Source organism: Carassius gibelio, chromosome A19, assembly GCF_023724105.1.
Source record: "Carassius gibelio isolate Cgi1373 ecotype wild population from Czech Republic chromosome A19, carGib1.2-hapl.c, whole genome shotgun sequence".
In the NCBI taxonomy this organism is placed as follows: domain Eukaryota; kingdom Metazoa; phylum Chordata; class Actinopteri; order Cypriniformes; family Cyprinidae; genus Carassius; species Carassius gibelio.
Genome location: NC_068389.1, coordinates 441,894 through 469,064, shown reverse-complemented (window position 1 = coordinate 469,064; position 27,171 = coordinate 441,894). Strand labels below are relative to the sequence as shown.

Genomic DNA, 27,171 nt, shown 5'->3' with positions numbered 1-27,171 from the left:
TCTCCACAGAACTTCTTCCTCAAGGTTTATAAAAACATTTTTCCAAAATGTATTCCCAGCTGGTTCCTTAAAAACACTATTTCTAAACAAAACATAAAAAGTCCTAAGATGACTCACATGAAAAGGCTCCTTTTCTCCTTTTGCTTTTAAGAAAACCTTCATTTTATCATCTTCACTGTCTTGTCCTTGTTTTTCTATGTTTACTAACCATTCCTTTGGAATTGCCTCCTTTATTTTATCATATTGCTTTTTTAAAACATTCTTATTAACATGATTTTCAGTATTTTTCACTTCATCATAAATTGCTTGCAAAGGTAAAAAACCTTCCCTCACTTCATACAAAACATCCCTTATTGTTTTAAATCCAGCATTAATCCAATGTTTAAAAAATAATTCTTTTCCTCTATAAACAACATTCTCATTCAGAAACAGAGGCTGTGTTAAAAACTCCAATCTCCTAATAGGTTTAATACATACATTTGGTAAAAATTCTGCCCATACTTCTAAAACTTCTTTATAAAACTCCGGGATTCCTGTTATCAATTTAGGTTTTAATTTCATCCACAGAATATCAGGTCCTATTTTCATATGTCCGCATTTATTTAAAAACATTCTCATAAGTATTTTCCATTCAGCTTTATTCTCTTCATTTAAAAAAGTTTTCACAGTTTTAACTCTAAAGCTCTTTTTTTTAAATTCTGGATCTTGCAGCCCTAACCCACCTTCTTCTATGGCCCCTATTAGTGTATTATAAGAAATCCTTGATGGCTTAGAGCCCCAGAGAAAATTTAAAACATCTTTTTTTAATCTTTTACTAATTCCCATAGGCATGGGTATCACACCCAAAACATACCACATTTTTGCCATCATTAATGCATTTATAACCAAAACCTTCCCTCTTAAAGTTAATTCCCTTTGTTTCCAATAATTTAACACTCTTTCCATTTCACCCACCACTTCATCCCACATCAAATCTCTCACCATTTTCTCATTTTTCCCAATCCTCACACCCAAAATCTTCAAGCTCTCTTCTTCTTTAAATGGATACATTTTTTCAATTTTTTCAATTTTTCCTATACTCATAATAACCGTTTTTTGTTGATTTATCTTAGCTCCAGAACCTTTACAGTATTTTTCTATTATGTCCATTGCTTTAACTACACTAGCCACATCTTGCACTATTATAGTCGTATCATCTGCATATTGATATACTTTCTGCAACTCTCTATTTTCTTCTGTGTCTATTCCTCTAATTTCTTTCTCTTCCGTTATTGCCAACCCTAATGCCTCTGCCACTAAACTGTACAGCAAAGCTGATAATGGACAACCTTGTCTAATAGATCTAGTTAAATAAAAGGTCTCTGTTAAAAAACCATTGCACTTTACTTGACTTTTAGAATCTTTATATAAAATCTTGAACCACTTAATAAAATTTTCACCAAAACCAAACTGTTGTAAAATTCTAAACAAATACTCATGTTCAACACGGTCAAAGGCCTTTTCTAAATCAAGACTTATTACATATCCACTTTTTTTTTCAGAGATCATGTAACTTACAACATCTCTTATACTACTAATAGTATCTGTAATATCTCTTCCTGGTATTGCATATGACTGGTTTGTCTGTATTATATTTGGTAAAATTTTCTTCAATCTGTTAGCTAAAATCTTTGATAATATTTTAAAATCTGTATTTAACATAGTTATTGGTCTATAATTTTTAAGATCTGCAATGTCCCCTTTTCGTTTATAAATTAATTTTACTAATCCTATCCCCATAAAATAACTGGTTTCTTCCTTTTTAAAAATTTTGTCATACACATCTTTTAAAATTGGTGTCATTACATTTCTAAAAACCTTATAAAATTCACTTGGAAGACCATCTTTTCCTGGACTTTTACCATTATTTAGCTGCATGATTGCTTCATCTATTTCTTCTTTTCCAATTCCCCTTTCACATAATTTTTTATCACCATTATCTATCTTTATTTTGATTTTCCCTACCAGAAATTCAATTTCTTCTCTACCCACTCCTTCCCTTTTAAACAAATTTTCATAATAATCTTTTATTTCTTTTAAAACTTCTTCTTTTTCTTTTACCTTTCCTCCTCCTTTTCCTATTAATTCTTTAATCATTCCTGCTCTCTGTCTGTTTTTTTCCATATTAAAAAAGAACCTTGTACATTTTTCACCTTCCACTAAGTATTTTGCTTTACTTCTTATCATTGCTCCTTTATATTTTTTGTCTTCTATATCCTTTATTTTTTCCTCCAACATTACGGTTTTCTGTAAATTGACAACCTCCTTACTTAGCTCATCTCTTAATTCTATTCTTATTTCTTTTTCTTTTCTTTTTTTAATTTTCTGTATTATTTTACTATGTTCTCTTGCACATTTTCCAATGTCATATTTTAAATTATCCCACCAAATTCTCTTTTCATCCTTATACATCTGATTTCCTTTTTCCTTTTTTATTAATAGCTCTATTTGTTCCTTAAAATTCTCATCTTTTAAAATCTCAGTGTTTAACATCCATATTCCCGGCCCTCTTTTAAAATTATTCATATCAACTTGTATACATACAACTTTATGATCACTTAACATTGTTTCCTTGTAATATATAGTATCTATTATCTTCAACATTTCCCTTTTACTTATCAAGAAATCTATTCTACTTCTGCATATAAAATTCTTCAATGCCTGTTGCCTTGAGAATTCTCGTATCCCCTCGTTTCTTTCTCTCCAAACGTCCACAAAGTTATTTTCTTCCATTAGACTTTTTAATTCCTTCCTTCCACTATCAGATTTAAAAACCATCCCATCTGCAATATCCATCTTGCTAAACGTAGTGTTAAAATCCCCCATAATTAAAATATTCTCCCATTTCACAATAATATCTTTTAGTTTCTTAAAAAATAACACCTTTTCTTTTTCTACCACAGGAGCATGAATATTACACAGAACTATATCTGTCTCCCCCTCCATCATTTTCACTATCAAACACTTTCCTTGCTTTTCATCATAAACCACTTGTGCTTTTTCACACACGCCCTTTTTAATTAAAAATGCTACTCCCCTACCTAGCCTCCCATCACCATTACTATAAAATATATCACCTTTCCATTTTTTTTTTAAACTTTCCATTACTTCATCCCTCCAATTTGTTTCTTGAACCACTAAAACATTTGATCTACTACACAAAAGTTTCAACTTTTCAAATTTCCCTTTTTCTAGTAACCCTCTTACATTAAGTGTTGCAATTTTCAAGAACATAATACATAGCAAAGTACATATTATTCTGAACATTCATCAACTTTTCCCAGTTGCATTAATACCTCAAAACTATTTTCACCATAGTCTCTTTTTTTAAATACTTTCTCTTTCAGTTCTTTTTTTTTAATTATATGTCTGTTTTGTACATTCTCTAAATTTGGTTTTACCTTTAGTTGTCTTCTTCTTGTTATTGTAACCTTTTCCCAGTCATTTTTGTTGTCTTCTTTTCTCCCTAGTGTTGCTTTCTCTGTCATTTGCATTTCCTGCCTTTCCTTTTCCTCCTCTCTTGTTTGTTTCAAGATTTCCGTTTGTATTCCATGTCCTTCTTCTTCTTGCTCTTTTTCCATTTCACAGTACTTCTGTTCCTCCTCTGCATCTTCTCCTATTTGATTCTCATCTTCTTCCTCAGTCTGTTCTGTTTGTTCATCCTCCTTTGCGTCGTCCACATCCTGTGATTTCTCCATTTCATCCACTTGCTCATAGTCTTTATCCGTTTCAGCATCCTCCTCTATCCAGCATTCACATTTCACCAGTACTTTACGACACTCCGGGCATCTTACAGCATCACATTCCCTCGAAAAATGTCCCTTTTCTCCACAATCTCGACAGGAAAAGTCTGGACAGTCCTTCAAAATGTGTCCCGGTTTCATACACAATCTACAGATCTTCATTTGACGATCATGTATGATCCTAAAATACTGCACTCCCTCTGCAGTATCAAATCTCGTGCTGTAAGGCAGTGATAACACCTCCTTAGGGAATTTCACACGGACATATCTTGTTCCATCTGTAATTGTAGTGTCTGGATAGTACCTTCTTCTTATTGCAGATGTAACTTTAACTCCCCATGTTTGCAATTTTGCCATTATTTCTTCATCTGTTATATAAGCTGGTAAGTGCATGAATGAAACAACACACTCTCTTTCTTGAAGATTCCTCACTTCACACACAATTCCTTTTACTGTTAGTCCTTCCTTTAAAACTTCACATGCTTCTTCATCCGTTACGGTTACTTCATACTCATTATTTAATCTTGGTCTTACCGCTAACACTTTACTCAGTCCAACTTTTTCAATCACCGCTTTTATCCTCCACCCTTCGATCTCTTACTTCTGTAGCATTAACAATCACTGTGGCCTCCTTTGAGTAATGTTTTTGTTGTTCATTATCTTCCATCTCATTCCTTTGTCTTCTCACCTCACTTGTCTTTGTTGATTTCCTTTGCTTTATTCTATCTCCAGTATCTTTTTGAAGTTCTTTACTGTTGCTTTTTTCCTCAGCCATGTCTTTGCCATTGCCATGTTGTTCCTCCATAATCAAAACTTTAAGAGCTTTAAAGCTCCTTTGGCCCTAAGCAGTAAATTCTGCTCAGGGCCCTAAAAAATAATAAAACAAACCAAGAAAAAAATAAATATTTAACTAAATACAATATAATATAAGACAAACCAAAAACAAACACATGGGAGAGCCTTTCTCTCCCTACTGCCACCTCTTACTTCCTGGAATGTACCAACAATCACAGGTGCTCAGGGTGGTATGGCCGTAAGCGAAGACTGCTGCAAAGAGAATGCTATTTAAAGATCAGCCAATCTACTCGCCAGTACATTATATAAGTAGGAAAGAAAACTCAAAAGCTTAAAGCACCTAGTATTCCTAGGCGGTCTCTCATCCAAGTACTAACCAGACCGAAACCTGCTAAAATTTAGAGATCGGGCATTGACTCTATTTTTTGCCAAATTTATTATATACTAAGTGAAAAAATTCCAAAAGCTTAAAGCACCTGGTATTCCTTGGCGGTCTCTCATCCAAGAACTAACTAGACCTAAACCTGCTAAAATTAAGAGATCGGGCATTGACTCTTTTTTTTTTTTTTGCAAGATTATTATATAATTTGTGAAAAATATCCAAAAATTTAAAGCACCTGGTATTCCCAGGCAGTGTCCCATCCATGTACTAACCTGGCCCAAACCTGCTTATATTCAGAGATCGGGCATTGACTCTATTTTTTGGCAAAATTATTATATACTAAGTGAAAAATGTCCAAAAAGCTTACAGTACCTGGTATTCCCAGGCGGTCTCTCATCCAAGTACTAAGCAGGCCCAAACCTGCTTAACTTCCGAGATCAGACGAGATCGGGCATAGCCAGGCTGGTATGGCCGTAAGCGAAGACAGCTGCAAAGAGAAGGCTATTTAAAGATCAGCCAATCTACTCGCCAGTACATTATATAAGTAGGAAAGAAAACCCAAAAGCTTAAAGCACCTGGTATTCCTTGGCAGTCTCTCATCCAAGTACTAACTAGACCTAAACCTGCTAAAATTCAGAGATTGGGCATTGACTTTTTTTTTTTTTTTTGCAAGATTATTATATAATTCGTGAAAAATATTTAAAAATTTAAAGCACCTGGTATTCCCAGGCAGTCTCCCATCCATGTACTAACCTGGCCCAAACCTGCTTATATTCAGAGATCGGGCATTGACTCTATTTTTGGCCAAATTTATTATATACTAAGTGAAAAAATGCCAAAAGCTTAAAGCACCTGGTATTCCTTGGCGGTCTCTCATTCAAGTACTAACCAGACCTTAACCTGCTAAGATTCAGAGATCGGGCATTGACTCTTTTTTTTTTTTTTTTTTTTTTTGCAAGATTATTATATAATTCGTGAAAAATATCCAAAAATTTAAAGCACCTGGTATTCCCAGGCAGTCTCCCATCCATGTACTAACCTGGCCCAAACCTGCTTATATTCAGAGATCTATATTCATTGACTCTATTTTTTGGCAAAATTATAATATAATAAGTGAAAAATTTCCAAAAAGCTTACAGCACCTGGTATTCCAAGGCGGTCTCCCATCCAAATACTAACCAGGGCCAAACCTGCTTAGCTTCCGAGATCAGACAAGATCAGGCATAGCCAGGCTGGTATGGCCGTAAGCGAAGACTGCTGCAAAGAGAAGGCTATTTAAAGATCAGCCAATCTACTCACCAGTACATTATATAAGTAGGAAAGAAAACCAAAAGGCGGTCTCCCATCCATGTACTAACCTGGCACAAACCTGCTTATATTCAGAGATTGGGCATTGACTCTATTTTCTGCCAAATTTATTATATACTAAGTGAAAAAATTCCAAAAGCTTTAAGCACCTAGTATTCCTAGGCGGTCTTTCAATCAAGTACTAACCAGACCTTAACCTGCTAAGATTCAGAGATCGGGCATTGACTCTTTTTTTTTTTTTTGCAAGATTATTATATAATTCGTGAAAAATATCCAAAAATTTAAAGCACCTGGTATTCCCAGGCAGTCTCCCATCCATGTACTAACCTGGCCCAAACCTGCTTATATTCAGAGATCGGGCATTGACTCTATTTTTTGCCAAATTTATTATATACTAAGTGAAAAAAATTCAAAAGCTTTAAGCACCTGGTACTCCTAGGCGGTCTTTTAATCAAGTATTAACCAGACCTAATCCTGCTAAGATTCAGAGATCGGGCATTGACTCTTTTTTTTTTTTGCAAGATTATTATATAATTCGTGAAAAATATCCAAAAATTTAAAGCACTTGGTATTCCCAGGCAGTCTCCCATCCATGTACTAACCTGGTCCAAACCTGCTTATATTCAGAGATCGGGCATTGACTCTATTTTTTGCCAAATTTATTATATACTAAGTGAAAAAATTCTAAAAGCTTTAAGCACCTGGTATTCCTAGGCGGTCTTTCAACCAAGTACTAACCAGACCTAAACCTGCTAAGATTCAGAGATCGGGGATTGACTCTTTTTTTTTTTTTTTTAAAGATTATTATATAATTCGTGAAAAATATCCAAAAATTTAAAGCACCTGGTATTCCCAGGCAGTCTCCCATCCATGTACTAACCTGGCCCAAACCTGCTTATATTCAGAGATCGGGCATTGACTCTATTTTTTGGCAAAATTATTATATACTAAGTGAAAAATTTCCAAAAAGCTTACAGCACCTGGTATTCCCAGGCGGTCTCCCATCCAAGTACTAACCAGGGCCAAACCTGCTTAGCTTCCGAGATCAGACAAGATCGGGCATAGCCAGGCTGGTATGGCTGTAAGCTAAGACTGCTGCAAAGAGAAGGCTATTTAAAGATCAGCCAATCTACTCACCAGTACATTATATAAGTAGGAAAGAAAACCAAAAGGCTGTCTCCCATCCAAGTACTAACCAGGGCCAAACCTGCTTAGCTTCCAAGATCAGACAAGAATGGGCATAGCCAGGCTGGTATGGCCGTAATCCAATACTGCTACAAAGAGAAGGCTATTTAAAGATCAGCCAATCTACTCGCCAGTACATTATATAAGTAGGAAAGAAAACCCAAAAGCTTAAAACACCTAGTATTCCTAGGCGGTCTCTCATCCAAGTACTAACCAGACCTAAACCTGCTAAAATTTAGAGATCGGGCATTGACTCTATTTTTTGCCAAATTTATTATATACTAAGTGAAAAAATTCCAAAAGCTTTAAGCACCTGGTATTCCTAGGCGGTCTTTCAACCAAGTACTAACCAGACCTAAACCTGCTAAGATTCAGTGATCGGGCATTGACTCTTTTTTATTTTTTTTGCAAGATTATTATATAATTCGTGACAAATATCCAAACATTTAAAGCACCTGGTATTCCCAGGCAGTCTCCCATCCATGTACTAACCTGGCCCAAACCTGCTTATATTCAGAGATCGGGCATTGACTCTATTTTTTGCCAAATTTATTATATAATAAGTGAAAAAATTCCAAAAGCTTTAAGCACCTGGTATTCCTAGGCGGTCTTTCAACCAAGTACTAACCAGACCTAAACCTGCTAAGATTCAGAGATCGGGCATTGACTCTTTTTTTTTTTTTTTTTGCAAGATTATTATATAATTCGTGAAAAATATACAAAAATTTAAAGCACCTGGTATTCCCAGGCAGTCTCCCATCCATGTACTAACCTGGCCCAAACCTGCTTATATTCAGAGATCTATATTCATTGACTCTATTTTTTGGCAAAATTATTATATACTAAGTGAAAAATTTCCAAAAAGCTTACAGCACCTGGTATTCCCAGGCGGTCTCTCATCCAAGTACTAACCAGACCTAAACCTGATAAAATTTAGAGATCGGGCATTGACTCTATTTTTTGCCAAATTTATTATATACTAAGTGAAAAATATCCAAAAATTTAAAGCACCTGGTATTCCCAGGCAGTCTCCCATCCATGTACTAACCTGGCACAAACCTACTTATATTAAGAGATCGGGCATTGACTCTATTTTTTGCCAAATTTATTATATACTAAGTGAAAAAATTCCAAAAGCTTTAAGCACCTGGTATTCCCAGGCGGTCTTTCAACAAAGTACTAACCAGACCTAAACCTGCTAAGATTCAGAGATCGGGTATTGACTCTTTTTTTTTTTTTTTTTTGCAAGATTATTATATAATTCGTGAAAAATATCCAAAAATTTAAAGCACCTGGTATTCCCAGGCAGTCTCCCATCCATGTACTAACCTGGCCCAAACCTGCTTATATTCAGAGATCGGGCATTGACTGTATTTTTTGGCAAAATTATTATATACTAAGTGAAAAATTTCCAAAAAGCTTACAGCACCTGGTATTCCAAAGCAGTCTCCCATCCAAATACTAACCAGGCCCAAACCTGCTTAGCTTCCGAGATCAGACAAGTTTGGGCATAGCCAGACTGGTATGGCCGTAAGCGAAGACTGCTGCAAAGAGAAGGCTATTTAAAGATCAGCCAATCTACTCGCCAGTACATTATATAAGTAGGAAAGAAAACCCAAAAGCTTAAAGCAACTAGTATTCCTAGGCGGTCTCTCATCCAAGTACTAACCAGACCTAAACTTGCTAAGATTCAGAGATCGGGCATTGACTCTTTTTTACAAGATTATTATATAATTTGTGAAAAATATCCAAAAATTTAAAGCACCTGGTATTCCCAGGCAGTGTCCAATCCATGTACTAACCTGGCCCAAACCTGCTTATATTCAGAGATCGGGCATTGACTCTATTTTTTGGCAAAATTATTATATACTAAGTGAAAAATGTCCAAAAAGCTTACAGTACCTGGTATTCCCAGGCGGTCTCTCATCCAAGTACTAAGCAGGCCCAAACCTGCTTAACTTCCGAGATCAGACGAGATCGGGCATAGCCAGGCTGGTATGGCCGTAAGCGAAGACTGCTGCAAAGAGAAGGCTATTTAAAGATCAGCCAATCTACTCACCAGTACATTATATAAGTAGGAAAGAAAACCAAAAGGCGGTCTCCCATCCATGTACTAACCTGGCACAAACCTGCTTATATTCAGAGATCGGGCATTGACTCTATTTTCTGCCAAATTTATTATATACTAAGTGAAAAAATTCCAAAAGCTTTAAGCACCTAGTATTCCTAGGCGGTCTTTCAATCAAGTACTAACCAGACCTTAACCTGCTAAGATTCAGAGATCGGGCATTGACTCCTTTTTTTTTTTTTTTTTTTGCAAGATTATTATATAATTCGTGAAAAATATACAAAAATTTAAAGCACCTGGTATTCCCAGGCAGTCTCCCATCCATGTACTAACCTGGCCCAAACCTGCTTATATTCAGAGATCGGGCATTGACTCTATTTTTTGCCAAATTTATTATATACTAAGTGAAAAAATTTCAAAAGCTTTAAGCACCTGGTACTCCTAGGCGGTCTTTCAGTCAAGTATTAACCAGACCTAAACCTGCTAAGATTCAGAGATCGGGCATTGACTCTTTTTTTTTTTTTGCAAGATTATTATATAATTCGTGAAAAATATCCAAAAATTTAAAGCACTTGGTATTCCCAGGCAGTCTCCCATCCATGTACTAACCTGGTCCAAACCTGCTTATATTCAGAGATCGGGCATTGACTCTATTTTTTGCCAAATTTATTATATACTAAGTGAAAAAATTCTAAAAGCTTTAAGCACCTGGTATTCCTAGGTGGTCTTTCAACCAAGTACTAACCAGACCTAAACCTGCTAAGATTCAGAGATCGGGCATTGACTCTTTTTTTTTTTTTTTTTTTGCAAGATTATTATATAATTCGTGAAAAATATCCAAAAATTTAAAGCACCTGGTATTCCCAGGCAGTCTCCCATCCATGTACTAACCAGACCTAAACCTGCTAAAATTTAGAGATCGGGCATTGACTCTATTTTTTGCCAAATTTATTATATACTAAGTGAAAAAATTCCAAAAGCTTTAAGCATCTGGTATTCCTAGGCGGTCTTTCAACCAAGTACTAACCAGACCTAAACCTGCTAAGATTCAGAGATCGGGCATTGACTCTTTTTTGTAAGATTATTACATAATTCGTGAAAAATATCCAAAAATTTAAAGCACCTGGTATTCCCAGGCAGTCTCCCATCCATGTACTAACCTGGCCCAAACCTGCTTATATTCAGAGATTGGGCATTGACTCTATTTTTTGGCAAAATTGTTATATACTAAGTGAAAAATTTCCAAAAAGCTTACAGCACCTGGTATTCCCAGGCGGTCTCCCATTCAAGTACTAACCATGGCCAAACCTGCTTAGCTTCCGAGATCAGACAAGATCGGGCATAGCCAGGCTGGTATGGCCGTAATCCAATACTGCTACAAAGAGAAGGCTATTTAAAGATCAGCCAATCTACTCGCCAGTACATTATATAAGTAGGAAAGAAAACCCAAAAGCTTAAAACACCTAGTATTCCTAGGCGGTCTCTCATCCAAGTACTAACCAGACCTAAACCTGCTAAAATTTAGAGATCGGGCATTGACTCTATTTTTTTTTTTTTGCAAGATTATTATATAATTCGTGAAAAATATCCAAAAATTTAAAGCACTTGGTATTCCCAGGCAGTCTCCCATCCATGTACTAACCTGGTCCAAACCTGCTTATATTCAGAGATCGGGCATTGACTCTATTTTTTGCCAAATTTATTATATACTAAGTGAAAAAATTCCAAAAGCTTTAAGCACCTGGTATTCCTAGGCGGTCTTTCAACCAAGTACTAACCAGACCTAAACCTGCTAAGATTCAGTGATCGGGCATTGACTCTTTTTTATTTTTTTTGCAAGATTATTATATAATTCGTGAAAAATATCCAAACATTTAAAGCACCTGGTATTCCCAGGCAGTCTCCCATCCATGTACTAACCTGGCCCAAACCTGCTTATATTCAGAGATCGGGCATTGACTCTATTTTTTGCCAAATTTATTATATAATAAGTGAAAAAATTCCAAAAGCTTTAAGCACCTGGTATTCCTAGGCGGTCTTTCAACCAAGTACTAACCAGACCTAAACCTGATAAAATTTAGAGATCGGGCATTGACTCTATTTTTTGCCAAATTTATTATATACTAAGTGAAAAATATCCAAAAATTTAAAGCACCTGGTATTCCCAGGCAGTCTCCCATCCATGTACTAACCTGGCACAAACCTACTTATATTAAGAGATCGGGCATTGACTCTATTTTTTGCCAAATTTATTATATACTAAGTGAAAAAATTCCAAAAGCTTTAAGCACCTGGTATTCCCAGGCGGTCTTTCAACCAAGTACTAACCAGACCTAAACCTGCTAAGATTCAGAGATCGGGTATTGACTCTTTTTTTTTTTTTTTTGCAAGATTATTATATAATTCGTGAAAAATATCCAAAAATTTAAAGCACCTGGTATTCCCAGGCAGTCTCCCATCCATGTACTAACCTGGCCCAAACCTGCTTATATTCAGAGATCGGCATTGACTGTATTTTTTGGCAAAATTATTATATACTAAGTGAAAAATTTCCAAAAAGCTTACAGCACCTGGTATTCCAAAGCAGTCTCCCATCCAAATACTAACCAGGCCCAAACCTGCTTAGCTTCCGAGATCAGACAAGTTTGGGCATAGCCAGACTGGTATGGCCGTAAGCGAAGACTGCTGCAAAGAGAAGGCTATTTAAAGATCAGCCAATCTACTCGCCAGTACATTATATAAGTAGGAAAGAAAACCCAAAAGCTTAAAGCAACTAGTATTCCTAGGCGGTCTCTCATCCAAGTACTAACCAGACCTAAACTTGCTAAGATTCAGAGATCGGGCATTGACTCTTTTTTACAAGATTATTATATAATTTGTGAAAAATATCCAAAAATTTAAAGCACCTGGTATTCCCAGGCAGTGTCCAATCCATGTACTAACCTGGCCCAAACCTGCTTATATTCAGAGATTGGGCGTTGACTCTATTTTTTGGCAAAATTATTATATACTAAGTGAAAAATGTCCAAAAAGCTTACAGTACCTGGTATTCCCAGGCGGTCTCTCATCCAAGTACTAAGCAGGCCCAAACCTGCTTAACTTCCGAGATCAGACGAGATCGGGCATAGCCAGGCTGGTATGGCCGTAAGCGAAGACTGCTGCAAAGAGAAGGCTATTTAAAGATCAGCCAATCTACTCACCAGTACATTATATAAGTAGGAAAGAAAACCAAAAGGCGGTCTCCCATCCATGTACTAACCTGGCACAAACCTGCTTATATTCAGAGATCGGGCATTGACTCTATTTTCTGCCAAATTTATTATATACTAAGTGAAAAAATTCCAAAAGCTTTAAGCACCTAGTATTCCTAGGCGGTCTTTCAATCAAGTACTAACCAGACCTTAACCTGCTAAGATTCAGAGATCGGGCATTGACTCTTTTTTTTTTTTTTTTTTTTTTGCAAGATTATTATATAATTCGTGAAAAATATACAAAAATTTAAAGCACCTGGTATTCCCAGGCAGTCTCCCATCCATGTACTAACCTGGCCCAAACCTGCTTATATTCAGAGATCGGGCATTGACTCTATTTTTTGCCAAATTTATTATATACTAAGTGAAAAAATTTCAAAAGCTTTAAGCACCTGGTACTCCTAGGCGGTCTTTCAATCAAGTATTAACCAGACCTAAACCTGCTAAGATTCAGAGATCGGGCATTGACTCTTTTTTTTTTTTGCAAGATTATTATATAATTCGTGAAAAATATCCAAAAATTTAAAGCACTTGGTATTCCCAGGCAGTCTCCCATCCATGTACTAACCTGGTCCAAACCTGCTTATATTCAGAGATCGGGCATTGACTCTATTTTTTGCCAAATTTATTATATACTAAGTGAAAAAATTCTAAAAGCTTTAAGCACCTGGTATTCCTAGGCGGTCTTTCAACCAAGTACTAACCAGACCTAAACCTGCTAAGATTCAGAGATCGGGCATTGACTCTTTTTTTTTTTTTTTTTGCAAGATTATTATATAATTCGTGAAAAATATCCAAAAATTTAAAGCACCTGGTATTCCCAGGCAGTCTCCCATCCATGTACTAACCTGGCCCAAACCTGCTTATATTCAGAGATCGGGCATTGACTCTATTTTTTGGCAAAATTATTATATACTAAGTGAAAAATTTACAAAAAGCTTACAGCACCTGGTATTCCCAGGCGGTCTCACATCCAAGTACTAACCAGGGCCAAACCTGCTTAGCTTCCGAGATCAGACGAGATCAGGCATAGCCAGGCTGTTATGGCCGTAAGCGAAGACTGCTGCAAAGAGAAGGCTATTTAAAGATCAGCCAATCTACTCGCCAGTACATTATATAAGTAGGAAAGAAAACCCAAAAATTTAAAGCACCTAGTATTCCTAGGCGGTCTCTCATCTAAGTACTAACCAGACCTAAACCTGCTAAAATTTAGAGATCGGGCATTGACTCTATTTTTTGCCAAATTTATTATATACTAAGTGAAAAAATTCCAAAAGCTTTAAGCATCTGGTATTCCTAGGCGGTCTTTCAACCAAGTACTAACCAGACCTAAACCTGCTAAGATTCAGAGATCGGGCATTGACTCTTTTTTGTAAGATTATTATATAATTCGTGAAAAATATCCAAAAATTTAAAGCACCTGGTATTCCCAGGCAGTCTCCCATCCATGTACTAACCTGGCCCAAACCTGCTTATATTCAGAGATTGGGCATTGACTCTATTTTTTGGCAAAATTGTTATATACTAAGTGAAAAATTTCCAAAAAGCTTACAGCACCTGGTATTCCCAGGCGGTCTCCCATTCAAGTACTAACCATGGCCAAACCTGCTTAGCTTCCGAGATCAGACAAGATCGGGCATAGCCAGGCTGTTAAGGCCGTAAGCGAAGACTGCTGCAAAGAGAAGGCTATTTAAAGATCAGCCAATCTACTCGCCAGTACATTATATAAGTAGGAAAGAAAACCCAAAAGCTTAAAACACCTAGTATTCCTAGGCGGTCTCTCATCCAAGTACTAACCAGACCTAAACCTGCTAAAATTTAGAGATCGGGCATTGACTCTATTTTTTGCCAAATTTATTATATACTAAGTGAAAAAATTCCAAAAGCTTTAAGCACCTGGTATTCCTAGGCGGTCTTTCAACCAAGTACTAACCAGACCTAAACCTGCTAAGATTCAGTGATCGGGCATTGACTCATTTTTATTTTTTTTGCAAGATTATTATATAATTCGTGAAAAATATCAAAAAATTTAAAGCACCTGGTATTCCCAGGCAGTCTCCCATCCATGTACTAACCTGGCCCAAACCTGCTTATATTCAGAGATCGGGCATTGACTCTATTTTTTGCCAAATTTATTATATAATAAGTGAAAAAATTCCAAAAGCTTTAAGCACCTGGTATTCCTAGGCGGTCTTTCAACCAAGTACTAACCAGACCTAAACCTGCTAAGATTCAGAGATCCGGCATTGACTCTTTTTTTTTTTTTTTGCAAGATTATTATATAATTCGTGAAAAATATACAAAAATTTAAAGCACCTGGTATTCCCAGGCAGTCTCCCATCCATGTACTAACCTGGCCCAAACCTGCTTATATTCAGAGATCGGGCATTGACTCTATTTTTTGCCAAATTTATTATATACTAAGTGAAAAAATTTCAAAAGCTTTAAGCACCTGGTACTCCTAGGCGGTCTTTCAATCAAGTATTAACCAGACCTAAACCTGCTAAGATTCAGAGATCGGGCATTGACTCTTTTTTTTTTTTGCAAGATTATTATATAATTCGTGAAAAATATCCAAAAATTTAAAGCACTTGGTATTCCCAGGCAGTCTCCCATCCATGTACTAACCTGGTCCAAACCTGCTTATATTCAGAGATCGGGCATTGACTCTATTTTTTGCCAAATTTATTATATACTAAGTGAAAAAATTCTAAAAGCTTTAAGCACCTGGTATTCCTAGGCGGTCTTTCAACCAAGTACTAACCAGACCTAAACCTGCTAAGATTCAGAGATCGGGCATTGACTCTTTTTTTTTTTTTTTTGCAAGATTATTATATAATTCGTGAAAAATATCCAAAAATTTAAAGCACCTGGTATTCCCAGGCAGTCTCCCATCCATGTACTAACCTGGCCCAAACCTGCTTATATTCAGAGATCGGGCATTGACTCTATTTTTTGGCAAAATTATTATATACTAAGTGAAAAATTTACAAAAAGCTTACAGCACCTGGTATTCCCAGGCGGTCTCACATCCAAGTACTAACCAGGGCCAAACCTGCTTAGCTTCCGAGATCAGACGAGATCAGGCATAGCCAGGCTGTTATGGCCGTAAGCGAAGACTGCTGCAAAGAGAAGGCTATTTAAAGATCAGCCAATCTACTCGCCAGTACATTATATAAGTAGGAAAGAAAACCCAAAAATTTAAAGCACCTAGTATTCCTAGGCGGTCTCTCATCTAAGTACTAACCAGACCTAAACCTGCTAAAATTTAGAGATCGGGCATTGACTCTATTTTTTGCCAAATTTATTATATACTAAGTGAAAAAATTCCAAAAGCTTTAAGCATCTGGTATTCCTAGGCGGTCTTTCAACCAAGTACTAACCAGACCTAAACCTGCTAAGATTCAGAGATCGGGCATTGACTCTTTTTTGTAAGATTATTATATAATTCGTGAAAAATATCCAAAAATTTAAAGCACCTGGTATTCCCAGGCAGTCTCCCATCCATGTACTAACCTGGCCCAAACCTGCTTATATTCAGAGATTGGGCATTGACTCTATTTTTTGGCAAAATTGTTATATACTAAGTGAAAAATTTCCAAAAAGCTTACAGCACCTGGTATTCCCAGGCGGTCTCCCATTCAAGTACTAACCATGGCCAAACCTGCTTAGCTTCCGAGATCAGACAAGATCGGGCATAGCCAGGCTGTTAAGGCCGTAAGCGAAGACTGCTGCAAAGAGAAGGCTATTTAAAGATCAGCCAATCTACTCGCCAGTACATTATATAAGTAGGAAAGAAAACCCAAAAGCTTAAAACACCTAGTATTCCTAGGCGGTCTCTCATCCAAGTACTAACCAGACCTAAACCTGCTAAAATTTAGAGATCGGGCATTGACTCTATTTTTTGCCAAATTTATTATATACTAAGTGAAAAAATTCCAAAAGCTTTAAGCACCTGGTATTCCTAGGCGGTCTTTCAACCAAGTACTAACCAGACCTAAACCTGCTAAGATTCAGTGATCGGGCATTGACTCATTTTTATTTTTTTTGCAAGATTATTATATAATTCGTGAAAAATATCAAAAAATTTAAAGCACCTGGTATTCCCAGGCAGTCTCCCATCCATGTACTAACCTGGCCCAAACCTGCTTATATTCAGAGATCGGGCATTGACTCTATTTTTTGCCAAATTTATTATATAATAAGTGAAAAAATTCCAAAAGCTTTAAGCACCTGGTATTCCTAGGCGGTCTTTCAACCAAGTACTAACCAGACCTAAACCTGCTAAGATTCAGAGATCCGGCATTGACTCTTTTTTTTTTTTTTTGCAAGATTATTATATAATTCGTGAAAAATATACAAAAATTTAAAGCACCTGGTATTCCCAGGCAGTCTCCCATCCATGTACTAACCTGGCCCAAACCTGCTTATATTCAGAGATCTATATTCATTGACTCTATTTTTTGGCAAAATTATTATATACTAAGTGAAAAATTTCCAAAAAGCTTACAGCACCTGGTATTCCCAGGCGGTCTCCCATTCAAGTACTAACCATGGCCAAACCTGCTTAGCTTCCGAGATCAGACAAGATCGGGCATAGCCAGGCTGGTATGGCCGTAATCCAATACTGCTACAAAGAGAAGGCTATTTAAAGATCAGCCAATCTACTCGCCAGTACATTATATAAGTAGGAAAGAAAACCCAAAAGCTTAAAACACCTAGTATTCCTAGGCGGTCTCTCATCCAAGTACTAACCAGACCTAAACCTGCTAAAATTCAGAGATCGGGCATTGACTCTATTTTTTGCCAAATTTATTATATACTAAGTGAAAAAATTCCAAAAGCTTTAAGCACCTGGTATTCCTAGGCGGTCTTTCAACCAAGTACTAACCAGACCTAAACCTGCTAAGATTCAGTGATCGGGCATTGACTCTTTTTTATTTTTTTTGCAAGATTATTATATAATTCGTGAAAAATATCCAAACATTTAAAGCACCTGGTATTCCCAGGCAGTCTCCCATCCATGTACTAACCTGGCACAAACCTGCTTAGCTTCCGAGATCAGACAAGTTTGGGCATAGCCAGACTGGTATGGCCGTAAGCGAAGACTGCTGCAAAGAGAAGGCTATTTAAAGATCAGCCAATCTACTCGCCAGTACATTATATAAGTAGGAAAGAAAACCCAAAAGCTTAAAGCAACTAGTATTCCTAGGCGGTCTCTCATCCAAGTACTAACCAGACCTAAACTTGCTAAGATTCAGAGATCGGGCATTGACTCTTTTTTACAAGATTATTATATAATTTGTGAAAAATATCCAAAAATTTAAAGCACCTGGTATTCCCAGGCAGTGTCCAATCCATGTACTAACCTGGCCCAAACCTGCTTATATTCAGAGATCGGGCGTTGACTCTATTTTTTGGCAAAATTATTATATACTAAGTGAAAAAATTCCAAAAGCTTTAAGCACCTAGTATTCCTAGGCGGTCTTTCAATCAAGTACTAACCAGACCTTAACCTGCTAAGATTCAGAGATCGGGCATTGACTCTTTTTTTTTTTTTTTTTTTTTGCAAGATTATTATATAATTCGTGAAAAATATACAAAAATTTAAAGCACCTGGTATTCCCAGGCAGTCTCCCATCCATGTACTAACCTGGCCCAAACCTGCTTATATTCAGAGATCGGGCATTGACTCTATTTTTTGCCAAATTTATTATATACTAAGTGAAAAAATTTCAAAAGCTTTAAGCACCTGGTACTCCTAGGCGGTCTTTCAATCAAGTATTAACCAGACCTAAACCTGCTAAGATTCAGAGATCGGGCATTGACTCTTTTTTTTTTTTTGCAAGATTATTATATAATTCGTGAAAAATATCCAAAAATTTAAAGCACTTGGTATTCCCAGGCAGTCTCCCATCCATGTACTAACCTGGTCCAAACCTGCTTATATTCAGAGATCGGGCATTGACTCTATTTTTTGCCAAATTTATTATATACTAAGTGAAAAAATTCTAAAAGCTTTAAGCACCTGGTATTCCTAGGCGGTCTTTCAACCAAGTACTAACCAGACCTAAACCTGCTAAGATTCAGAGATCGGGCATTGACTCTTTTTTTTTTTTTTTTGCAAGATTATTATATAATTCGTGAAAAATATCCAAAAATTTAAAGCACCTGGTATTCCCAGGCAGTCTCCCATCCATGTACTAACCTGGCCCAAACCTGCTTATATTCAGAGATCGGGCATTGACTCTATTTTTTGGCAAAATTATTATATACTAAGTGAAAAATTTACAAAAAGCTTACAGCACCTGGTATTCCCAGGCGGTCTCACATCCAAGTACTAACCAGGGCCAAACCTGCTTAGCTTCCGAGATCAGACGAGATCAGGCATTTTTTTTTTTTTTTTTTTATTAAAAATATTTCAGTACAAAAAGAAAAAATACATAAAATATTTCACATTTAAATCATTCTTGTTATAGAAACCTCTCTTCTACAAAATAAATGCAAACATCTCAATTAAGGTTACATTAAAGTTTCTAAGCAAACATAATCATTTTCACCTAAAAAAAACAAAAAAAAAAAACAACTACAAATGTATTTCCAGTCCATTCTGTGTTTTCAAAACATAAGGATTGTTATTTAGAATTAGTTTATCAAATACATAAATTGTACCTTCTGCTTTAAAATAACTTTCTAGTGTTCGTATATAATCTTCCAGTTTTTTCTTAAAATAAATCCATAATCCCAGTTTTTTGTTTTTGTCTCTTGCTATATTTCTCCTACACCATATTGCATATCTAGCTACAATTAAAAACAAATTTATAACATTTTGATTATCAGATTTCTCATTCATTCCAAATAAAAATATACAATTCCAACTCTCTTCATCTTCTATTACATCCATTTTTTCTCCTAACAAACTCTTAATCACATTTTTAATTTTGTCTCTGAAAAAGATCAGTTCTTTACATGATAAAAACATGTGCACAATTCCTTCAGTTTTTTCACAACAGACTTTACACAATGCATCCCCAGTCATTCCACATTTATACAACTTCTCTTCAGAAAAGATTATATTATGCCTTATATAAAAATCCAGGTTCTCCATTTTAACATCAATATGCCATTTTCTCAAATTTCTCCACAGAACTTCTTCCTCAAGGTTTATAAAAACATTTTTCCAAAATGTATTCCCAGCTGGTTCCTTAAAAACACTATTTCTAAACAAAACATAAAAAGTCCTAAGATGACTCACATGAAAAGGCTCCTTTTCTCCTTTTGCTTTTAAGAAAACCTTCATTTTATCATCTTCACTGTCTTGTCCTTGTTTTTCTATGTTTACTAACCATTCCTTTGGAATTGCCTCCTTTATTTTATCATATTGCTTTTTTAAAACATTCTTATTAACATGATTTTCAGTATTTTTCACTTCATCATAAATTGCTTGCAAAGGTAAAAAACCTTCCCTCACTTCATACAAAACATCCCTTATTGTTTTAAATCCAGCATTAATCCAATGTTTAAAAAATAATTCTTTTCCTCTATATACAACATTCTCATTCAGAAACAAAGGCTGTGTTAAAAACTCCAATCTCCTAATAGGTTTAATACATACATTTGGTAAAAATTCTGCCCATGCTTCTAAAACTTCTTTATAAAACTCCGGAATTCCTGTTATCAATTTAGGTTTTAATTTCATCCACAGAATATCAGGTCCTATTTTCATATGTCCGCATTTATTTAAAAACATTCTCATAAGTATTTTCCATTCAGCTTTATTCTCTTCATTTAAAAAAGTTTTCACAGTTTTAACTCTAAAGCTCTTTTTTTTAAATTCTGGATCTTGCAGCCCTAACCCACCTTCTTCTATGGCCCCTATTAGTGTATTATAAGAAATCCTTGATGGCTTAGAGCCCCAGAGGAAATTTAAAACATCTTTTTTTAATCTTTTACTAATTCCCATAGGCATGGGTATCACACCCAAAACATACCACATTTTTGCCATCATTAATGCATTTATAACCAAAACCTTCCCTCTTAAAGTTAATTCCCTTTGTTTCCAATAATTTAACACTCTTTCCATTTCACCCACCACTTCATCCCACATCAAATCTCTCACCATTTTCTCATTTTTCCCAATCCTCACACCCAAAATCTTCAAGCTCTCTTCTTCTTTAAATGGATAGATTTTTTGAATTTTTTCAATTTTTCCTATACTCATAATAACAGTTTTTTGTTGATTTATCTTAGCTCCAGAACCTTTACAGTATTTTTCTATTATGTCCATTGCTTTAACTACACTAGCCACATCTTGCACTATTATAGTCGTATCATCTGCATATTGATATACTTTCTGCAACTCTCTATTTTCTTCTGTGTCTATTCCTCTAATTTCTTTCTCTTCCGTTATTGCCAACCCTAATGCCTCTGCCACTAAACTGTACAGCAAAGCTGATAATGGACAACCTTGTCTAATAGATCTAGTTAAATAAAAGGTCTCTGTTAAAAAACCATTGCACTTTACTTGACTTTTAGAATCTTTATATAAAATCTTCAACCACTTAATAAAATTTTCACCAAAACCAAACTGTTGTAAAATTCTAAACAAATACTCATGTTCAACACGGTCAAAGGCCTTTTCTAAATCAAGACTTATTACATATCCACTTTTTTTTTCAGAGATCATGTAACTTACAACATCTCTTATACTACTAATAGTATCTGTAATATCTCTTCCTGGTATTGCATATGCCTGGTTTGTCTGTATTATATTTGGTAAAATTTTCTTCAATCTGTTAGCTAAAATCTTTGATAATATTTTAAAATCTGTATTTAACATAGTTATTGGTCTATAATTTTTAAGATCTGCAATGTCCCCTTTTCGTTTATAAATTAATTTTACTAATCCTATCCCCATAAAATAACTGGTTTCTTCCTTTTTAAAAATTTTGTCATACACATCTTTTAAAATTGGTGTCATTACATTTCTAAAAACCTTATAAAATTCACTTGGAAGACCATCTTTTCCTGGACTTTTACCATTATTTAGCTGCATGATTGCTTCATCTATTTCTTCTTTTCCAATTCCCCTTTCACATAATTTTTTATCACCATTATCTATCTTTATTTTGATTTTCCCTACCAGAAATTCAATTTCTTCTCTACCCACTCCTTCCCTTTTAAACAAATTTTCATAATAATCTTTTATTTCTTTTAAAACTTCTTCTTTTTCTTTTACCTTTCCTCCTCCTTTTCCTATTAATTCTTTAATCATTCCTGCTCTCTGTCTGTTTTTTTCCATATTAAAAAAGAACCTTGTACATTTTTCACCTTCCACTAAGTATTTTGCTTTACTTCTTATCATTGCTCCTTTATATTTTTTGTCTTCTATATCCTTTATTTTTTCCTCCAACATTACGGTTTTCTGTAAATTGACAACCTCCTTACTTAGCTCATCTCTTAATTCTATTCTTATTTCTTTTTCTTTTCTTTTTTTAATTTTCTGTATTATTTTACTATGTTCTCTTGCACATTTTCCAATGTCATATTTTAAATTATCCTCTTTTAAAATTATTCATATCAACTTGTATACATACAACTTTATGATCACTTAACATTGTTTCCTTGTAATATATAGTATCTATTATCTTCAACATTTCCCTTTTACTTATCAAGAAATCTATTCTACTTCTGCATATAAAATTCTTCAACGCCTGTTGCCTTGAGAATTCTCGTATCCCCTCGTTTCTTTCTCTCCAAACGTCCACAAAGTTATTTTCTTCCATTAGACTTTTTAATTCCTTCCTTCCACTATCAGATTTAAAAACCATCCCATCTGCAATATCCATCTTGCTAAACGTAGTGTTAAAATCCCCCATAATTAAAATATTCTCCCATTTCACAATAATATCTTTTAGTTTCTTAAAAAATAACATCTTTTCTTTTTCTACCACAGGAGCATGAATATTACACAGAACTATATCTGTCTCCCCCTCCATCATTTTCACTATCAAACACTTTCCTTGCTTATCATCATAAACCACTTGTGCTTTTTCACACACGCCCTTTTTAATTAAAAATGCTACTCCCCTACCTAGCCTCCCATCACCATTACTATAAAATATATCACCTTTCCATTTTTTTTTTAAACTTTCCATTTCTTCATCCCTCCAATTTGTTTCTTGAACCACTAAAACATTTGATCTACTACACAAAAGTTTCAACTTTTCAAATTTCCCTTTTTCTAGTAACCCTCTTACATTAAGTGTTGCAATTTTCAAGAACATAATACATAGCAAAGTACATATTATTCTGAACATTCATCAACTTTTCCCAGCTGCATTAATACCTCAAAACTATTTTCACCATAGTCTCTTTTTTTAAATACTTTCTCTTTCAGTTCTTTTTTTTTAATTATATGTCTGTTTTGTACATTCTCTAAATTTGGTTTTACCTTTAGTTGTCTTCTTCTTGTTATTGTAACCTTTTCCCAGTCATTTTTGTTGTCTTCTTTTCTCCCTAGCGTTGCTTTCTCTATCATTTGCATTTCCTGCCTTTCCTTTTCCTCCTCTCTTGTTTGTTTCAAGATTTCCGTTTGTATTCCATGTCCTTCTTCTTCTTGCTCTTTTTCCATTTCACAGTACTTCTGTTCCTCCTCTGCATCTTCTCCTATTTGATTCTCATCTTCTTCCTCAGTCTGTTCTGTTTGTTCATCCTCCTTTGCGTCGTCCACATCCTGTGATTTCTCCATTTCATCCACTTGCTCATAGTCTTTATCCGTTTCAGCATCCTCCTCTATCCAGCATTCACATTTCACCAGTACTTTACGACACTCCGGGCATCTTACAGCATCACATTCCCTCGAAAAATGTCCCTTTTCTCCACAATCTCGACAGGAAAAGTCTGGACAGTCCTTCAAAATGTGTCCCGGTTTCATACACAATCTACAGATCTTCATTTGACGATCATGTATGATCCTAAAATATTGCATTCCCTCTGCAGTATCAAATCTCTTGCTGTAAGGCAGTGATAACACCTCCTTAGGGAATTTCACACGGACATATCTTGTTCCATCTGTAATTGTAGTGTCTGAATAGAACCTTCTTCTTATTGCACATGTAACTTTAACTCCCCATGTTTGCAATTTTGCCATTATTTCTTCATCTGTTATATAAGCTGGTAAGTGCATGAATGAAACAACACACTCTCTTTCTTGAAGATTCCTCACTTCACACACAATTCCTTTTACTGTTAGTCCTTCCTTTAAAACTTCACATGCTTCTTCATCCGTTACGGTTACCTCATACTCATTATTTAATCTTGGTCTTACCGCTAACACTTTACTCAGTCCAACTTTTTCAATCACCGCCTTTATCACATCCTCCACCCTTCGATCTCTTACTTCTGTAGCATTAACAATCACTGTGGCCTCCTTTGAGTAATGTTTTTGTTGTTCATTATCTTCCATCTCATTCCTTTGTCTTCTCACCTCACTTGTCTTTGTTGATTTCCTTTGCTTTATTCTTTCTCCAGTATCTTTTTGAAGTTCTTTACTGTTGCTTTTTTCCTCAGCCATGTCTTTGCCATTGCCATGTTGTTCCTCCATAATCAAAACTTTAAGAGCTTTAAAGCTCCTTTGGCCCTAAGCAGTAAATTCTGCTCAGGGCCCTAAAAAATAATAAAACAAACCAAGAAAAAAATAAATATATATATATATATAACTAAATACAATATAATATAAGACAAACCAAAAACAAACACATGGGAGAGCCTTTCTCTCCCTACTGCCACCTCTTACTTCCTGGAATGTACCAACAATCACAGGTGCTCAGGGTGGTATGGCCGTAAGCGAAGACTGCTGCAAAGAGAATGCTATTTAAAGATCAGCCAATCTACTCGCCAGTACATTATATAAGTAGGAAAGAAAACTCAAAAGCTTAAAGCACCTAGTATTCCTAGGCGGTCTCTCATCCAAGTACTAACCAGACCGAAACCTGCTAAAATTTAGAGATCGGGCATTGACTCTATTTTTTGCCAAATTTATTATATGCTAAGTGAAAAAATTCCAAAAGCTTAAAGCACCTGGTATTCCTTGGCGGTCTCTCATCCAAGAACTAACTAGACCTAAACCTGCTAAAATTAAGAGATCGGGCATTGACTCTTTTTTTTTTTTTTTTGCAAGATTATTATATAATTTGTGAAAAATATCCAAAAATTTAAAGCACCTGGTATTCCCAGGCAGTGTCCCATCCATGTACTAACCTGGCCCAAACCTGCTTATATTCAGAGATCGGGCATTGACTCTATTTTTTGGCAAAATTATTATATACTAAGTGAAAAATGTCCAAAAAGCTTACAGTACCTGGTATTCCCAGGCGGTCTCTCATCCAAGTACTAAGCAGGCCCAAACCTGCTTAACTTCCGAGATCAGACGAGATCGGGCATTGCCAGGCTGGTATGGCCGTAAGCGAAGACAGCTGCAAAGAGAAGGCTATTTAAAGATCAGCCAATCTACTCGCCAGTACATTATATAAGTAGGAAAGAAAACCCAAAAGCTTAAAGCACCTGGTATTCCTTGGCAGTCTCTCATCCAAGTACTAACTAGACCTAAACCTGCTAAAATTCAGAGATTGGGCATTGACTTTTTTTTTTTTTTTTTGCAAGATTATTATATAATTCGTGAAAAATATTCAAAAATTTAAAACACCTGGTATTCCCAGGCAGTCTCCCATCCATGTACTAACCTGGCCCAAACCTGCTTATATTCAGAGATCGGGCATTGACTCTATTTTTGGCCAAATTTATTATATACTAAGTGAAAAAATGCCAAAAGCTTAAAGCACCTGGTATTCCTTGGCGGTCTCTCATTCAAGTACTAACCAGACCTTAACCTGCTAAGATTCAGAGATCGGGCATTGACTCTTTTTTTTTTTTTTTTTGCAAGATTATTGTATAATTCGTGAAAAATATCCAAAAATTTAAAGCACCTGGTATTCCCAGGCAGTCTCCCATCCATGTACTAACCTGGTCCAAACCTGCTTATATTCAGAGATCGGGCATTGACTCTATTTTTTGCCAAATTTATTATATACTAAGTGAAAAAATTCTAAAAGCTTTAAGCACCTGGTATTCCTAGGCGGTCTTTCAACCAAGTACTAACCAGACCTAAACCTGCTAAGATTCAGAGATCGGGCATTGACTCTTTTTTTTTTTTTTTGCAAGATTATTATATAATTCGTGAAAAATATCCAAAAATTTAAAGCACCTGGTATTCCCAGGCAGTCTCCCATCCATGTACTAACCTGGCCCAAACCTGCTTATATTCAGAGATCGGGCATTGACTCTATTTTTTGGCAAAATTATTATATACTAAGTGAAAAATTTCCAAAAAGCTTACAGCACCTGGTATTCCCAGGCGGTCTCCCATCCAAGTACTAAGCAGGGCCAAACCTGCTTAGCTTCCGAGATCAGACGAGATCGGGCATAGCCAGGCTGGTATGGCTGTAAGCTAATACTGCTGCAAAGAGAAGGCTATTTAAAGATCAGCCAATCTACTCACCAGTACATTATATAAGTAGGAAAGAAAACCAAAAGGCTGTCTCCCATCCAAGTACTAACCAGGCCCAAACCTGCTTAGCTTCCGAGATCAGACGAGATCGGGCATAGCCAGGCTGGTATGGCCGTAAGCGAAGACTGCTGCAAAGAGAAGGCTATTTAAAGATCAGCCAATCTACTCGCCAGTACATTATATAAGTAGGCAAGAAAACTCAAAAGCTTAAAGCACCTAGTATTCCTAGGTGGTCTCCCATCCATGTACTAACCTGGCCCAAACCTGCTTATATTCAGAGATCGGACATTGACTCTATTTTTTGCCAAATTTATTATATACTAAGTGAAAAAATTCCAAAAGCTTAAAGCACCTGGTATTCCTTGGCGGTCTCTCATCCAAGTACTAACCAGACCTAAACCTGCTAAAATTTAGAGATCGGGCATTGACTCTTTTTTTTGCAAGATTATTATATAATTCGTGAAAAATATCCAAAAATTTAAAGCACCTGGTATTCCCAGGCAGTCTCCCATCCATGTACTAACCTGGCCCAAACCTGCTTATATTCAGAGATCGGGCATTGACTCTATTTTTTGGCAAAATTATTATATACTAAGTGAAAAATTTACAAAAAGCTTACAGCACCTGGTATTCCCAGGCGGTCTCACATCCAAGTACTAACCAGGGCCAAACCTGCTTAGCTTCCGAGATCAGACGAGATCAGGCATAGCCAGGCTGTTATGGCCGTAAGCGAAGACTGCTGCAAAGAGAAGGCTATTTAAAGATCAGCCAATCTACTCGCCAGTACATTATATAAGTAGGAAAGAAAACCCAAAAATTTAAAGCACCTAGTA

General features: G+C 35.8%; 6 non-coding genes and 11 pseudogenes across 6 annotated transcripts; all 17 read right to left on the bottom strand.

Annotated features, from left to right (window-relative positions):
- Positions 1-5,319: 5,319 nt before the first annotated feature.
- Positions 5,320-5,438, bottom strand: LOC127937873 (5S ribosomal RNA). The gene has a single exon (XR_008148590.1). It is a non-coding gene; the product is annotated as a 5S ribosomal RNA (ribosomal RNA).
- Positions 5,439-6,089: 651 nt separating this feature from the next.
- On the bottom strand, positions 6,090-6,208 carry LOC127937846 (uncharacterized; annotated as a pseudogene).
- Positions 6,209-7,235: 1,027 nt separating this feature from the next.
- LOC127937767 (5S ribosomal RNA) lies at positions 7,236-7,354 on the bottom strand. The gene has a single exon (XR_008148547.1). It is a non-coding gene; the product is annotated as a 5S ribosomal RNA (ribosomal RNA).
- Positions 7,355-8,869: 1,515 nt separating this feature from the next.
- On the bottom strand, positions 8,870-8,988 carry LOC127936924 (uncharacterized; annotated as a pseudogene).
- Positions 8,989-9,342: 354 nt separating this feature from the next.
- LOC127937862 (5S ribosomal RNA) lies at positions 9,343-9,461 on the bottom strand. Its single transcript, XR_008148589.1, has one exon. It is a non-coding gene; the product is annotated as a 5S ribosomal RNA (ribosomal RNA).
- Positions 9,462-10,768: 1,307 nt separating this feature from the next.
- Positions 10,769-10,887, bottom strand: LOC127937860 (uncharacterized; annotated as a pseudogene).
- A 1,191-nt stretch (positions 10,888-12,078) lies between these two features.
- LOC127936923 (uncharacterized) lies at positions 12,079-12,197 on the bottom strand (annotated as a pseudogene).
- A 354-nt stretch (positions 12,198-12,551) lies between these two features.
- Positions 12,552-12,670, bottom strand: LOC127937849 (5S ribosomal RNA). Its single transcript, XR_008148588.1, has one exon. It is a non-coding gene; the product is annotated as a 5S ribosomal RNA (ribosomal RNA).
- A 1,037-nt stretch (positions 12,671-13,707) lies between these two features.
- LOC127935955 (uncharacterized) lies at positions 13,708-13,826 on the bottom strand (annotated as a pseudogene).
- Positions 13,827-14,316: 490 nt separating this feature from the next.
- Positions 14,317-14,435, bottom strand: LOC127936855 (uncharacterized; annotated as a pseudogene).
- Positions 14,436-15,766: 1,331 nt separating this feature from the next.
- Positions 15,767-15,885, bottom strand: LOC127935954 (uncharacterized; annotated as a pseudogene).
- Positions 15,886-16,375: 490 nt separating this feature from the next.
- LOC127936854 (uncharacterized) lies at positions 16,376-16,494 on the bottom strand (annotated as a pseudogene).
- A 780-nt stretch (positions 16,495-17,274) lies between these two features.
- On the bottom strand, positions 17,275-17,393 carry LOC127937858 (uncharacterized; annotated as a pseudogene).
- Positions 17,394-17,755: 362 nt separating this feature from the next.
- Positions 17,756-17,874, bottom strand: LOC127937611 (uncharacterized; annotated as a pseudogene).
- A 7,246-nt stretch (positions 17,875-25,120) lies between these two features.
- LOC127937791 (5S ribosomal RNA) lies at positions 25,121-25,239 on the bottom strand. The gene has a single exon (XR_008148569.1). It is a non-coding gene; the product is annotated as a 5S ribosomal RNA (ribosomal RNA).
- Positions 25,240-26,160: 921 nt separating this feature from the next.
- LOC127937744 (5S ribosomal RNA) lies at positions 26,161-26,279 on the bottom strand. The gene has a single exon (XR_008148525.1). It is a non-coding gene; the product is annotated as a 5S ribosomal RNA (ribosomal RNA).
- Positions 26,280-26,950: 671 nt separating this feature from the next.
- LOC127935953 (uncharacterized) lies at positions 26,951-27,069 on the bottom strand (annotated as a pseudogene).
- Between the last annotated feature and the right edge of the window lie 102 nt (positions 27,070-27,171).